The sequence below is a fragment of the Pleurodeles waltl genome, chromosome 5, assembly GCF_031143425.1.
Source record: "Pleurodeles waltl isolate 20211129_DDA chromosome 5, aPleWal1.hap1.20221129, whole genome shotgun sequence".
Lineage (NCBI taxonomy): Eukaryota > Metazoa > Chordata > Amphibia > Caudata > Salamandridae > Pleurodeles > Pleurodeles waltl.
This window is the reverse complement of record NC_090444.1, coordinates 1,866,686,344-1,866,698,389: the sequence shown is the minus strand read 5'-3', so window position 1 is coordinate 1,866,698,389 and position 12,046 is coordinate 1,866,686,344. Positions and strand designations below refer to the sequence as shown.

Sequence of the window (12,046 nt, the reverse complement as noted above, 5' to 3'; positions counted from 1 at the left end):
TGTAACAAAAGGGGTGAGCCTTTGAGGCTCACCGCCAGGTGTTACAGTTCCTGCAGGGGGAGGTGAGAAGCACCTCCACCCAGTACAGGCTCTGTTCCTGGCTACAGAGTGACAAAGGCACTCTCCCCACGTGGCCAGCAACATGTCTGGTGTGTGGCATGCTGGCAGAAACTGGTCAGCCTACACTAGAAGTCGGGTAGATAGTCAGGGGGTATCTCTAAGATGCCCTCTGGGTGTATGTTACAATAAATTGCAACCTGGCATCAGTGTGCATTTATTGTGCTGAGACGTTTGATACCAAACTTCCCAGTTTTCAGTGTAGCCATTGTGGAACTGTGGAGTTCGTGTTTGACAAACTCTCAGACCATATACTCTTATGGCTACCCTGCACTTACAATGCCTAAGGTTTTGCTTAGACACTGTAGGGGCATAGTGCTCATGCACATATGCCCACACCTGTGGTGTAGTGCACCCTGCCTTGGGGCTGTAAGGCCTGCTAGAGGGGTGACTTACCTATGCCACAGGCAGGGTGAGGTTGGCATGGCACCCTGAGGGGAGTGCCATGTCGACTTAGCCATTTTCTCCCCACCAGCACACACAAGCTGTGAGGCAGTGTGCATGTGTTGAGTGAGGAGTTCCCAGGGTGGCATAAGACATGCTGCAGCCCTTAGAGACCCTCCCTGGCATCAGGGCCCTTGGTACCAGGGATACCAGTTACAAGGGACTTACCTGAGTGCCAGGGTTGTGCCAATTGTGGAGACAAAGGAACAGTTTAGGGAAAGAACACTGGTGCTGGGGCCTGGTTAGCAGTCCTCAGCACACATTCAAATCATAACTTAGCATCAGCAAAGGCAAACAGTTAGGGGGTAACCATGCCAAGGAGGCATTTCCTCACACAACCACCACCCTCCTACCCCCAAACGAAAGAGGATGAGACTAAACTTTCCCAAGAGAGTCTTCATTTTCTAAGTGGAAGAACCTGGAAAGGCCATCTGCATTGGCATGGGCAGTCCCAGGTCTGTGTTCCACTATAAAGTCCATTCCCTGTAGGGAGATGGACCACCTCAACAGTTTTGGATTTTCACCTTTCATTTGCATGAGCCATCTGAGAGGCCTGTGGTCAGTTTGAAGTGAGTACCAAAGAGGTGTGGTCTCAACTTCATCAGGGACCAGACCACAGCAAAGGCCTCCCTCTCAATGGCACTCCAACGCTGCTCCCTGGGGAGTAACCCCCTCTAATGAAAGCAACAGGCTGGTCAAGGCCATCATCATTTGTCTTGGACAGGACTGCTCCTATCCCATGTTCAGATGCATCTGTCTGCACAATGAACTGCTTAGAGTAATCTGGAGCTTTCAAAACTAGTGCTGTGCACATTGCTTGCTTCAGGGTGTCAAAGGCCTTTTGACAGTCCAAGGTCTAGTTAACTTTGTTGGGCATTTTCTTGGAGGTAAGTTCTGTGAGGGGGGGGTCACTATTGATCCATAATCATTCACAAACCTCTTATAGTAACCAGTCAAGCCAAGGAATGCCCTGACTTGAGTCTGGGTTTTTGGAGCTACCCAGTCCAGAATAGTCTGGATCTTGGGTTGGAGTGGCTGAGCTTGGCCTCCACCTACAAGGTGTCCCAAGTAAACCACAGTACCCTGCCCTATCTGACATTTAGATGCCTTGATAGAGAGGCCTGCTGCTTGCAGGGCCTGCAAAACCTTCTTCAGGTGGCCCAGGTGATCCTGCCAGCTGGAGCTAAAGATAGCAATATCATCAAGATAAGCTGCACTAAAGGACTCCAAGCCAGCAAGGACTTGATTCACCAACCTTTAGAAGGTGCCAGGGGCATTCTTTAAGCCAAAGAGCATCACAGTAAACTGGTAGTGCCCATCAGGTGTAGAGAATGCTGTTTTCTCTTTTGCTCCTGGTGCCATTCTTATTTGCCAGTACCCTGCTGTCAAGTCAAAGGTACTTAGGTATTTGGCAGCACCCGATTTATCAATCAGCTCATCTGCCCTTGGAATGGGGTGAGCATCTGTCTTGGTGACAGAATTAAGCCCCCTGTAGTCCACACAGAACCTCATCTCTCACTTGCCATCTTTGGTGTGAGGTTTGGGGACCAAGACCACTGGGCTAGCCCAGGGACTGTCCGAGTGCTCAATCACTCCCAACTCCAGCATCTTGTGGACTTCCACTTTGATGCTTTCCTTAACCTTGTCAGACTGTCTGAAAGATTTTGTTTTTGACAGGCATGCTGTCGCCTGTGTCCACATTATGGGTACACAGGTGTTTCTGATGGATACAACTACCTGTGGATTCCTCACCTCATGAATACTCCCATGGCGCCAGCATTCGACGGAAATCTTCTTACTAGTCTCTGCACGTCGACGAGGACGTCACTGTCTCGCACGCGACGCCGTCTGACGTCATACAGGCAATAAGAGGTCCTCGACGACGTGCAGACGTCAGTTCCCTTTTTTCCGTGCATTCGAAACGGTTATCTTCGAGGGAGCAACTGTTACTCTTGCGGTTACAGTGTATATCTTGCTGCGTACTCTTTCTCTGTGGAAATAATGTCGCAGAGAAAGTCTGGATTTAAGCCTTGTCGTGAGTGTGGAGGCAAGATGTCGGTGACGGATCCTCATTCCGATTGCCTTTGGTGTTTGAGCTCCGACCACGACGTCTCGACTTGTGATTCATGTCAGCACATGAATCCGAAGGCCCTTAAAGAACGCGAGGCAAAGCTGTTTATGGCCAAGTCAAAGGAGAAGCATCACAAGAAAAAGTCTTCTCCAAGACATCGGCGTCATCGAGACTCCCGGCGCCGTAGAGAATCTCGGCGTCATTCAAGGGAGGCTCGTTCCAGGTCTCCGGATCGGCGCCGGAGGACATGGGAGGTCAGCCCCACGGTGACGCCGCATCCTTCGACGCCGTTGCTCTCTCCGGCGTCTCCAACTTCGCCTGGACAGGCGTCGGTGATTGAGGTATTGGAGCCTCAAGTGTTTTCTCCGGCGCAGACGCCGAGGCCGGCGTCGGGGTCGCCTCCGAGTCAGGCACCCCAGTATCCGGCTTTTCCCACCCCTGGAGCCGATAGTTCCGCATTCTTGAATGCGATGTATGCCATCTTCCAACAGATGGCTCCAGGGGGTGCTCCGGCTGGGCCTTTGGCCTTTTCTTTGGGTGATCCTGCGCCTCTTCGGCCGGCACCCTTTATGCCCTTTCTCCCGTTTGGGAACGTGGGCTCGGCGCCGGTGGCCGCTCCGGTGGCTTCGGAGGGATTGGCCCCAGGGATTTCCATCCCGTCGACGTCGAGATTTCGGCCTGTGACTCCGGTGGGTCCATCCGTTTCAACTGCTCTTCAGTCGGCGCCGAAGTTACCTGTGGCGCCGGATGCGGCGTCGGTGGCTTCGGAAGATCGGCGCCGATCTCCGACTTCGGCGGAGGTATTGTCGACTCCGCGGATTGAGCAACGACTGCATTCAAGGAGGCGTGCTCTCCGGGTACTAGAGGAGCAGGAGTACCAACGAGCCCTAGAGGAAGGAGAGCTAGAGGACTCGGGTGATGGGCTGCGTGGACTGGAGTCGGCCAGTGGGCTGGACACTTCCCCTGAGTGGGACCTTTCGTCCCCGGGGGAATATACCGAGGAAGCTGCTTCCTTTCATACAGTGGTACGGAAGGCAGCTAGTTTTTTGGACCTGCCTTTGCCGGTGGTGGAGGCGAAACAAAACCTTTTGACAGAGGTGTTGCATCCGGCCTCAGCCGCGGCGGAGCCTCTATTACCTTTTAATGACGCTCTGCTGGATCCGGTTTTAGAGGTGTGGAAGAAGCCGGCATCTTCCCCAGCAGTTCACAGAGCCGTGGCCAGGAGGTATCGGACGGCTCCAACTGATCCTGGTTTCCTATCTAGGCACCCTACGCCGGAGAGCTTGGTTGTGCAGGCCTCCTGTTCGTCCAAGTCAGCGCCTGGTTCTTTTCCGACGGTGCCGGGGGACAGAGATTCAAAAAAGCTGGAGGCGCAGTCGAAGAAGATTTTTTCGTCCTGCAGTCTGGCTTTAAAAGCCACCAATGCAACCTGTATCCTGGGGAGGTATATTCATGCTCTGATGGATGACATCTCCTCTTCGTTTACAGAGCTTCCCCAGGGTCTTTTGGATCTTGTCTCTGATGCCCAGGCTGCTGCGACCCAAATTATCCAGACGGGACTGGATACCACCGACTCGGTAGCCAGAGCAATGGGCACAACTGTGGTGGAAAGGAGACAGGCCTGGCTCCGTAACTCGGGCTTTTCGGCAGATGTACAGTCCACATTGTTGGATCTCCCGTTTGATGGGGACAAACTGTTTGGGGCTAAGGCTGATTCGGCCTTGGAACGGTTTAAGGAGAGCAGGGCCACGGCTAAGTCGCTGGGACTCCAAGCTCCTTCTTCCACGGCCTCTTCCAGATTCTTCAGGAGGTTTCGTGGATTTGGGCGTGGCTCTTCCTCCTCTTCCTTTCGGGGAAGATATCAGCAACCTGCCTCTTCCCATCCCTATAGATCTTTTAGGGGGAGGGGTAGGGTCCGCACCAGGGGAGCTTCTCAGCAGCACTCTGCCTCTTCCTCATCCTCTGGCGGGGTGCAGCAGGGGAAGCAGCCTTAGGCTTCCACCATTTCCCACTCACTCCTCTCCTGTAGGGGGAAGATTACAGCATTTTCTCACCAAATGGGAGACTGTTACGTCGGACACTTGGGTTCTCAGTGTTGTGGGAAAAGGCTACACCCTTCCCTTTCGGGAGTTTCCGCCCCTCATCCCGCCCCGCCCTTCGTATTGTTCACAAGAACACCTCCTGTTGCTAGAACAGGAGGTAGAAGTCCTCCTTTTAAAGGGCGCGGTGGAGTTGGTCCCGGAGCAGGAAAGGGGTCAAGGAGTTTACTCAAGGTATTTCCTGATTCCCAAGAAGGATGGTCGTTTGAGACCAATTCTGGACCTGAGGATCTTGAATTGGTTCCTCAAGCAGGAAAAGTTCAAGATGCTGACCCTAGCACAGGTGCTTTTGGCGTTGAACATGGAAGACTGGATGGTGTCTGTCGACTTGCAGGATGCTTACTTTCATATCCCGATACTCAAGTCACACAGGAAGTATCTCCGGTTTGTGGTGGGATCGCAACACTACCAGTTTGCGGTCCTTCCGTTTGGTCTTACTTCAGCACCTCGAGTCTTCACGAAGGTGATGTCGTTGGTTGCGGCAGAGCTCAGAAGGAAGGGGATAGCAGTATTCCCTTACTTGGACGATTGGTTAATCAAAGCCAAGTCCCCGGAGCTTGTGTTGCGTCATCTGCAGTCAACAACCCAGTTGTTGTTCGACCTGGGCTTTTCGGTGAACGAGCCCAAATCTCACCTAGAGCCCTCTCAGCGCCTCCTGTTCATAGGGGCAGTACTGGATACAACATTGGGTCGGGCCTTTCCTCCGCCTCAGCGGATTCAAGATATTCAGGATTTGGTTCCAATGTTTCGAAATGGAGCGGTAGTTCCAGTCCTCAAGGTCCTTCGTCTGCTCGGTCTTTTTGCCTCCTGCATTCTGTTGGTCACGCATGCTCGCTGGCACATGAGGGCTCTTCAGTGGTGCCTCCGAAGGCAGTGGTCTCAACACAGAGGGGATCTAGAGGGTACTGTCAAGATCTCCAGAGATGCTGCTGTGGATTTGAAGTGGTGGATTGCAAGCAACAATCTTTCACAAGGAAAGCCGTTCCAGCAGTCGCCACCAGTGGCCACAGTCATAACGGATGCTTCCACTCTAGGGTGGGGAGCTCATCTGGGGGATCTGGAGATCAAAGGTCTTTGGTCTCCAGAGGAACAGATTTTTCACATCAATCTGTTAGAGTTACGGGCTGTACGTCTGGCTCTCAAGGCCTTCCTCCCTTCCCTTCGTGGTCAGTCGGTACAGGTCCTAACGGACAATACTACCACGATGTGGTACATAAACAAGCAGGGAGGAGTGGGGTCGTACCTTCTCTGCAGAGAAGCTCTTCGACTATGGTCCTGGGCAAAGGACCATCGGATTTGCTTGATAGCAAACCATCTGGCCGGAGTTTTGAACGTGCGTGCGGACAGTCTCAGTCGCCACTTCTCGGCAGACCACGAGTGGCGTCTCCATCCAGATCAAGTCCGTTTAATCTTCCAGAAGTGGGGGTTTCCTCGGGTAGATCTGTTCGCCACTCGAGAGAACGCGCATTGTCCGTTGTTCTGCAGCCTTCAGTATCCGATGCAGGAAGCGTTGGGGGACGCGTTTCAAATGACCTGGTGCGGCCAGTTGCTTTACGCGTTTCCTCCCATACCCTTGATTCCTCGAGTATTGAGGAAGATTCGCCAAGACCGGGCTCTAGTAATCTTAATAGCTCCGGATTGGCCAAGGAGGGTGTGGTACTCCGACCTTCTCCAACTCTCAACGTGCCCGCCGCTCCGTCTCCCTTTCAGGGCAGACCTCCTCTCACAGTCGCAGGGGCAGGTTCTACACCCCAACCTCCAGAGTCTGCACCTACATGCCTGGAGATTGAACGGAGCAACCTGAGTTCCTTCTCTCTCCCGCCTGAGGTAGTGGATGTTATATTAGCGGCCAGGCGACACTCCACTAAATCTATCTACGCTAATAGGTGGTCTAAATTTGTTGCGTGGTGTGGAGAGAGGCAGATTGATCCCTTACATGCTCATCTATCGGACGTTTTGTCTTTTGCTCTATCTCTGGCGCAAAAAGGTTGTGCAGTGGCTACCATTAAAGGTTATTTATCGGCCTTGTCAGCCTTCATATGTCTTCCAGACCAACCATCTTTATTTAAATCCCCTATTGTTATCAGATTCTTGAAAGGTCTTCTAAATCAATATCCTCCAAAGCCATTCGTTATGCCGCAATGGGATTTGTCCTTAGTCCTGACTTTCCTTATGGGGTCCCCTTTTGAACCTATGCATTCTTGCCCCTTGAGGTATTTGGTTTTAAAAACAGTCTTCCTGATAGCTATAACATCAGCAAGGAGAGTGAGTGAGTTGCAGGCCTTATCAGTAAAACCCCCTTATACAACTTTTTATGGGGATAAGGTGGTGTTGAGGACCAAGGCTGCTTTCCTCCCGAAGGTTGTTTCACCCTTCCATTTGGCTCAGGCAATTACTTTGTCCACGTTCTATCCTCCGCCTCATCCTTCCAAAGAGGAAGAAAGACTGCACCGTCTGGACCCAAAGAGAGCGTTGAGCTTCTTTATCGATAGAACAAGGGATTTCAGGCTGGAGGATCAGCTGTTTATTGGATACGTGGGCAAGAGGAGAGGAAAGGCAGTCCACAAGAGAACACTATCCAGGTAGGTTGTTCTTTGCATTAAAATATGTTACTCTTTGGCAAAGAAGGATCCTCCTGAGGGCATTAGAGCTCATTCCACCAGAGCTAAGTCGGCCACTTCGGCCTTAGCCAGAGGTGTTCCTGTGGTCGACATCTGCAAGGCCGCAACTTGGTCGTCCCTTCACACTTTTGCAAAACATTACTGTTTAGATTCTGAGGTTAGAAGGGACGGCCATTTTGCACGGTCAGTGCTGCAGGATTTCTTGGTTTGACCATTTAGGCACCCACCGCCGGGCGTGGTACTGCTTTGGGACTCTATTCATGAGGTGAGGAATCCACAGGTAGTTGTATCCATCAGAAGAACGAGTTACTTACCTTCGGTAACGACTTTTCTGGTGGATACATTAGCTACCTGTGGATTCCTCACGGTCCCACCCGCCTCCCCGTTGCCTTTATGGTCTTGCCAAGTAATCCTTGAGTGCGCTCCTCTTGGTCTTTGAGGGTGCAATAGATGTATATATAATATATTTATATATATATATGTGTATATGTGTATATATCTTTATGTATATACTTGGTGTGTGTATATATTTTAAAAGAGAGAGTTTTATATATATATATATATATATATATATATATGTACATAAAAAGATTTACAGTTATTCATACAATGTGGTGTATTTTACAATATAATGAATGTTGCCTTGCTCTTTCATTGCATTGCCTGGTTGTTCTCATGCACGTAAAAAATGATTGGTACTGACGTCTGCACGTCGTCGAGGACCTCTTATTGCCTGTATGACGTCAGAAGGCGTCGCGTGCGAGACAGTGACGTCCTCGTCGACGTGCAGAGACTAGTAAGAAGATTTCCGTCGAATGCTGGCGCCATGGGAGTATTCATGAGGTGAGGAATCCACAGGTAGCTAATGTATCCACCAGAAAAGTCGTTACCGAAGGTAAGTAAGTCGTTCGTCTGACCAGGGGTTAGGGAAAAATGTTCAGCAAACTGCTAGAGGTCTTGCCTGCAGTCAGCTTGCTGTTGGCCAGAGGGGGTGTCTGCGTAGATCACTCCATCTACTGTGCCATCTTTAGGCTCAGTGGAGAGGAGATCAGGGAGAGGTTCACTCTCAGCTTCCTGGTCCTCATCTGTCCTGAAGTGCCCTGGGAGCCATAGGCTCCAGAACCTAGACTTTCTGCCCTGGCTGAAACTCAGCCATAGCAGCCTTTTGGTCATATCACATCTTCTGGAGTTGTTGGCTGGCCTCAAGGTTTTTACTTGCCTTTTCCATGTACTCTGCCATCCTTCAACGTAGGCCTAGTACATAGTCCACTATATCTTGCTTAGGCTCATGGAGAGGTCTCTCCCAGCCTTCTTTCACAAGAGCTAGTGGTCCCCTAACAGAATGGCCAAACAGAAGTTCAAAGAGGGAAAACACTACTCCCTTCTGAGGCACCTCTCTGTAGGCGAAAAGCAGGCATGGCAAGAGGACTTCCCATCTCCTTTTGAGTTTTTCAGGGAGCCCCATGATCATGACCTTCAATGTCTTGTTAAATCTCTCAACAAGACCATTGGTTTGTGGATGGTATGGTGTGGTGAATTTGTAAGTCACCCCACACTCATTCCACATATGTTTCATGTAAGCTGACATGAAGTTGGTACCGCTGTCAGAAACCACCTCCTTAGGAAATCCCACTCTGGTAAAAATACCAATGAATGCTTTGGCTACTGCAGGGGCAGTAGCGGACCTAAGAGGAATTGCTTCAGGGTACCTAGTAGCATGATCCACTACTTCTAGGATATACTGATTCCCTGATGCTGTGGGCGGTTCATGTGGGCCCACTATATCCACTCTGTCTTTCAAAGGGGACCCCCACCACTGGAAGTGGAATGAGGGGAGCCTTTGGATGGCTACCTGTCTTACCACTGGCTTGACAGGTGGCACAGGAGGCACACAACTCATTTACCTTCTGGGACATATTGGGCCAATAGAAATGGTTGACTAACCTCTCCCATATCTTGGTTTGTCCCAAATGCCCAGCAAGGGGAATGTCATGGGCTATGGTCAGAATGAACTCCCTAAACTCCTGAGGCACTACCACTCTCCTAGTGGCACCAGGTTTGGGATCTCTTGCCTCAGTGTAAAGGACTCCATCTTTCCAATAGACCCTGTGTGTTCCACTGACACTTCCTTGTTCTTGTTCAGCAGCTTGCTGCCCTAGGCCTTCAAGAGAGGGACAAGGTTCTTGTCCCTTGCACAGCTGTTCCCTTGAGGGTCCCCCTGGGCCTAAGAGCACAACCTGGTAAGGTTATAACTCCATAGGCTCAGTTCCCTCAGGGGATAGAACTTCTTCTTGAGAAGAGAGGTTCTGTTTCTTTTTCTGTGCTGAAGCTGGCTCCCCAGTCTCCTTTCCTTTTCTCTTGGAGGGTTGGGCCCTTTTTTCAGACTCCAGCACCTCTTTTCCACCCTGAGCCCTGCACTGTGCCCTAGTCTTGACACACACCAGTTCAGGGATACCCAGCATGGCTGCATGGGTTTTGAGCTCTACCTCAGCCCATGCTGAGGACTCCAGGTCATTTCCAAGCAGACATTCTACTGGTATAGCAGAAGAGACTACCGCCTGTTTCAGGCCATTGACCCCTCCCCATTCCAAAGTTACCATAGCCATGGGATATACTTTAGTCTGATTGTCAGCATTGGTGACTGGATAAGTTTGTCCAGTCAAGTATTGTCCTGGGGAAACCAGTTTGTCTGTCACCATAGTGACATTGGCACCTATATCCCTCAGGGCCTCTACTCTAGTCCCATTAATAAGAGCTGCTGCCTGTATTTTTGCATGCAGGAGCCAGGTAGAACACCCGGAGCCTGCCACTCTCAGCCTAGCAGCATGGCACTTTGGAAGACCTAGAGTTTGGTCACTTGGTGCTTCCTCTACAGGGTATAGTGGTGCTGAAGGAGGCCAGAAGGCCTCCCACAAGGACGTTCTGCAACTCAAAGTGAAACATGTTAACACACTGGTGTAACAGGATTGGACTTGGAAAAACTGGACACAAGATGCTACTGTTGTTAATAACCTCACTTACCTACTAGAGGAGACTTCCTACGCCTCACTTAAGGTCCATCTGTCAGCCATAGTGGCGTAGGAAAGGTTTTTCATGGGAAGGAGTGCAACATGTTGGTCATCAAGAGATACCTGGAAGGATCGAAGAGTATAGGACCATCAACATCAGCCCCTACACCAACATAGAATCTAAACCTGGTGCTGACATTAAGTCTTGTAAGTTAAGGTTAGATAGATAAAAAGCGCCCTGCGCTGACTGCAACCCACTGACTGACACATTACAAACAACTGTGATTATTTGCGAGGAGTTGTAGGATTTCAAACAATCTCAGTTTACATTCACGAGTTTCAAGAAAAATGTTTTTTCGTAATTGTATTGCTTATACAAACTATTTCTATCAACATCAGTATATTCAAAGACAAACTTGCATTCAGAATAAAAAAAACATTAATACAGAGAATCATAAATAAAAAGTGACCCAAACACAAATTGTCCTTCATATGCAATCATCAGTCCTGAGGCATAAGATCTTTCAGTGCTGTTCAGTCAAGTGATCTTGTGTTGTCATTTTCCTGTGCATTTTCAAATCCACCAACAAAGCCATCACATGTTCTGCAGTGGTGAGCTCCTTCTTCAGGGCTTGCAGTGAAAGAGCAGACCCGAAGGGCAACCAATCCTCTTCCTTTAAGTGGGCGACAAGACTCCCAATAGATTTTCTATTGCTGACATAGTTCAGGATACCACCATCTGAGCACAAACATAACGGCGGGCTCGAATACTTGATGCCCAAGACGGCTTTCTTGATCACCGTTGTGTCTTTATAAATGTTAGTAAACTGCAGACACTCACGAAGCAAGAACCTTATCTGCAAATTCACAAAGACAAAGTGGTAATGAGAAGAAACCCTCAGTTTCCCTCGAAGGTGATTTTGCACTTTAATATCAGCAAAGCTGCATTTTTCTAACAACCAAAATCACAAGTAGGCATGGATGTCAGAAGAGAAGTTATATATTAGCTAGAGGAAACAAAACCAGTCGGGAAAGGAAACTTTTTTCTTTCCCATTTCTTTTGCTCAACAAACAAGGGTTTGTCAGTCGCCAAGGGGACTATTGTAAGATAGATAGCCCAGACAATCCACACATGCAACAAGCAGCAGGCGTGGCACTGAGCAAAAAAACAAGAAAAAAGGGAGCAGCACTTGCTTACATTGCTAATGTGTCTATAAATGAAATGCATGGCGGCCACGTGATCTTTTATAAATACCTTCCCATCCAAGGTGACAAGGAAGGACAGGTGGGACAAAAGAACTAGGGCACCTGTTGTAAATACTCTCTCTTCAACCTAGCCTCCCTAGTGACCATACCGTGACAAAATCAATGGACAGCTTGTGAATCCATAAAAGATTCACACTGCAAAACAAAACCGGTATCTACCTGTAGGAGTAGCTTTGCAGTTTGAAGATTTTTCTGGATGCACATGTGATCCTTTGCCCCCAAAATGAGGTGAATTTCAACGAGGGATGTAGGAGTACTCGTAGAAGAGGAAGACATACCTACAAGTGGATGAACCAAAGGGAAAAAAAGATTCTGAAGATGGCTACCACACCAAGGCGCTTCCTGGGCCTACATCATACTGGCAAGGTCATTACATCACATGGCCGACTCGCCAATGTCCGCAGCAAAATAAACAAAAAG

At 49.6% G+C, this 12,046-nt stretch overlaps 1 protein-coding gene across 4 annotated transcripts in view; it reads left to right on the top strand.

The window, feature by feature from the left end:
• KLC4 (kinesin light chain 4) overlaps nucleotides 1-12,046 on the top strand; it is a 364,418-nt gene that overhangs the window by 152,944 nt on the left and 199,428 nt on the right. The gene's annotated exons all lie outside the window — the stretch shown is intronic.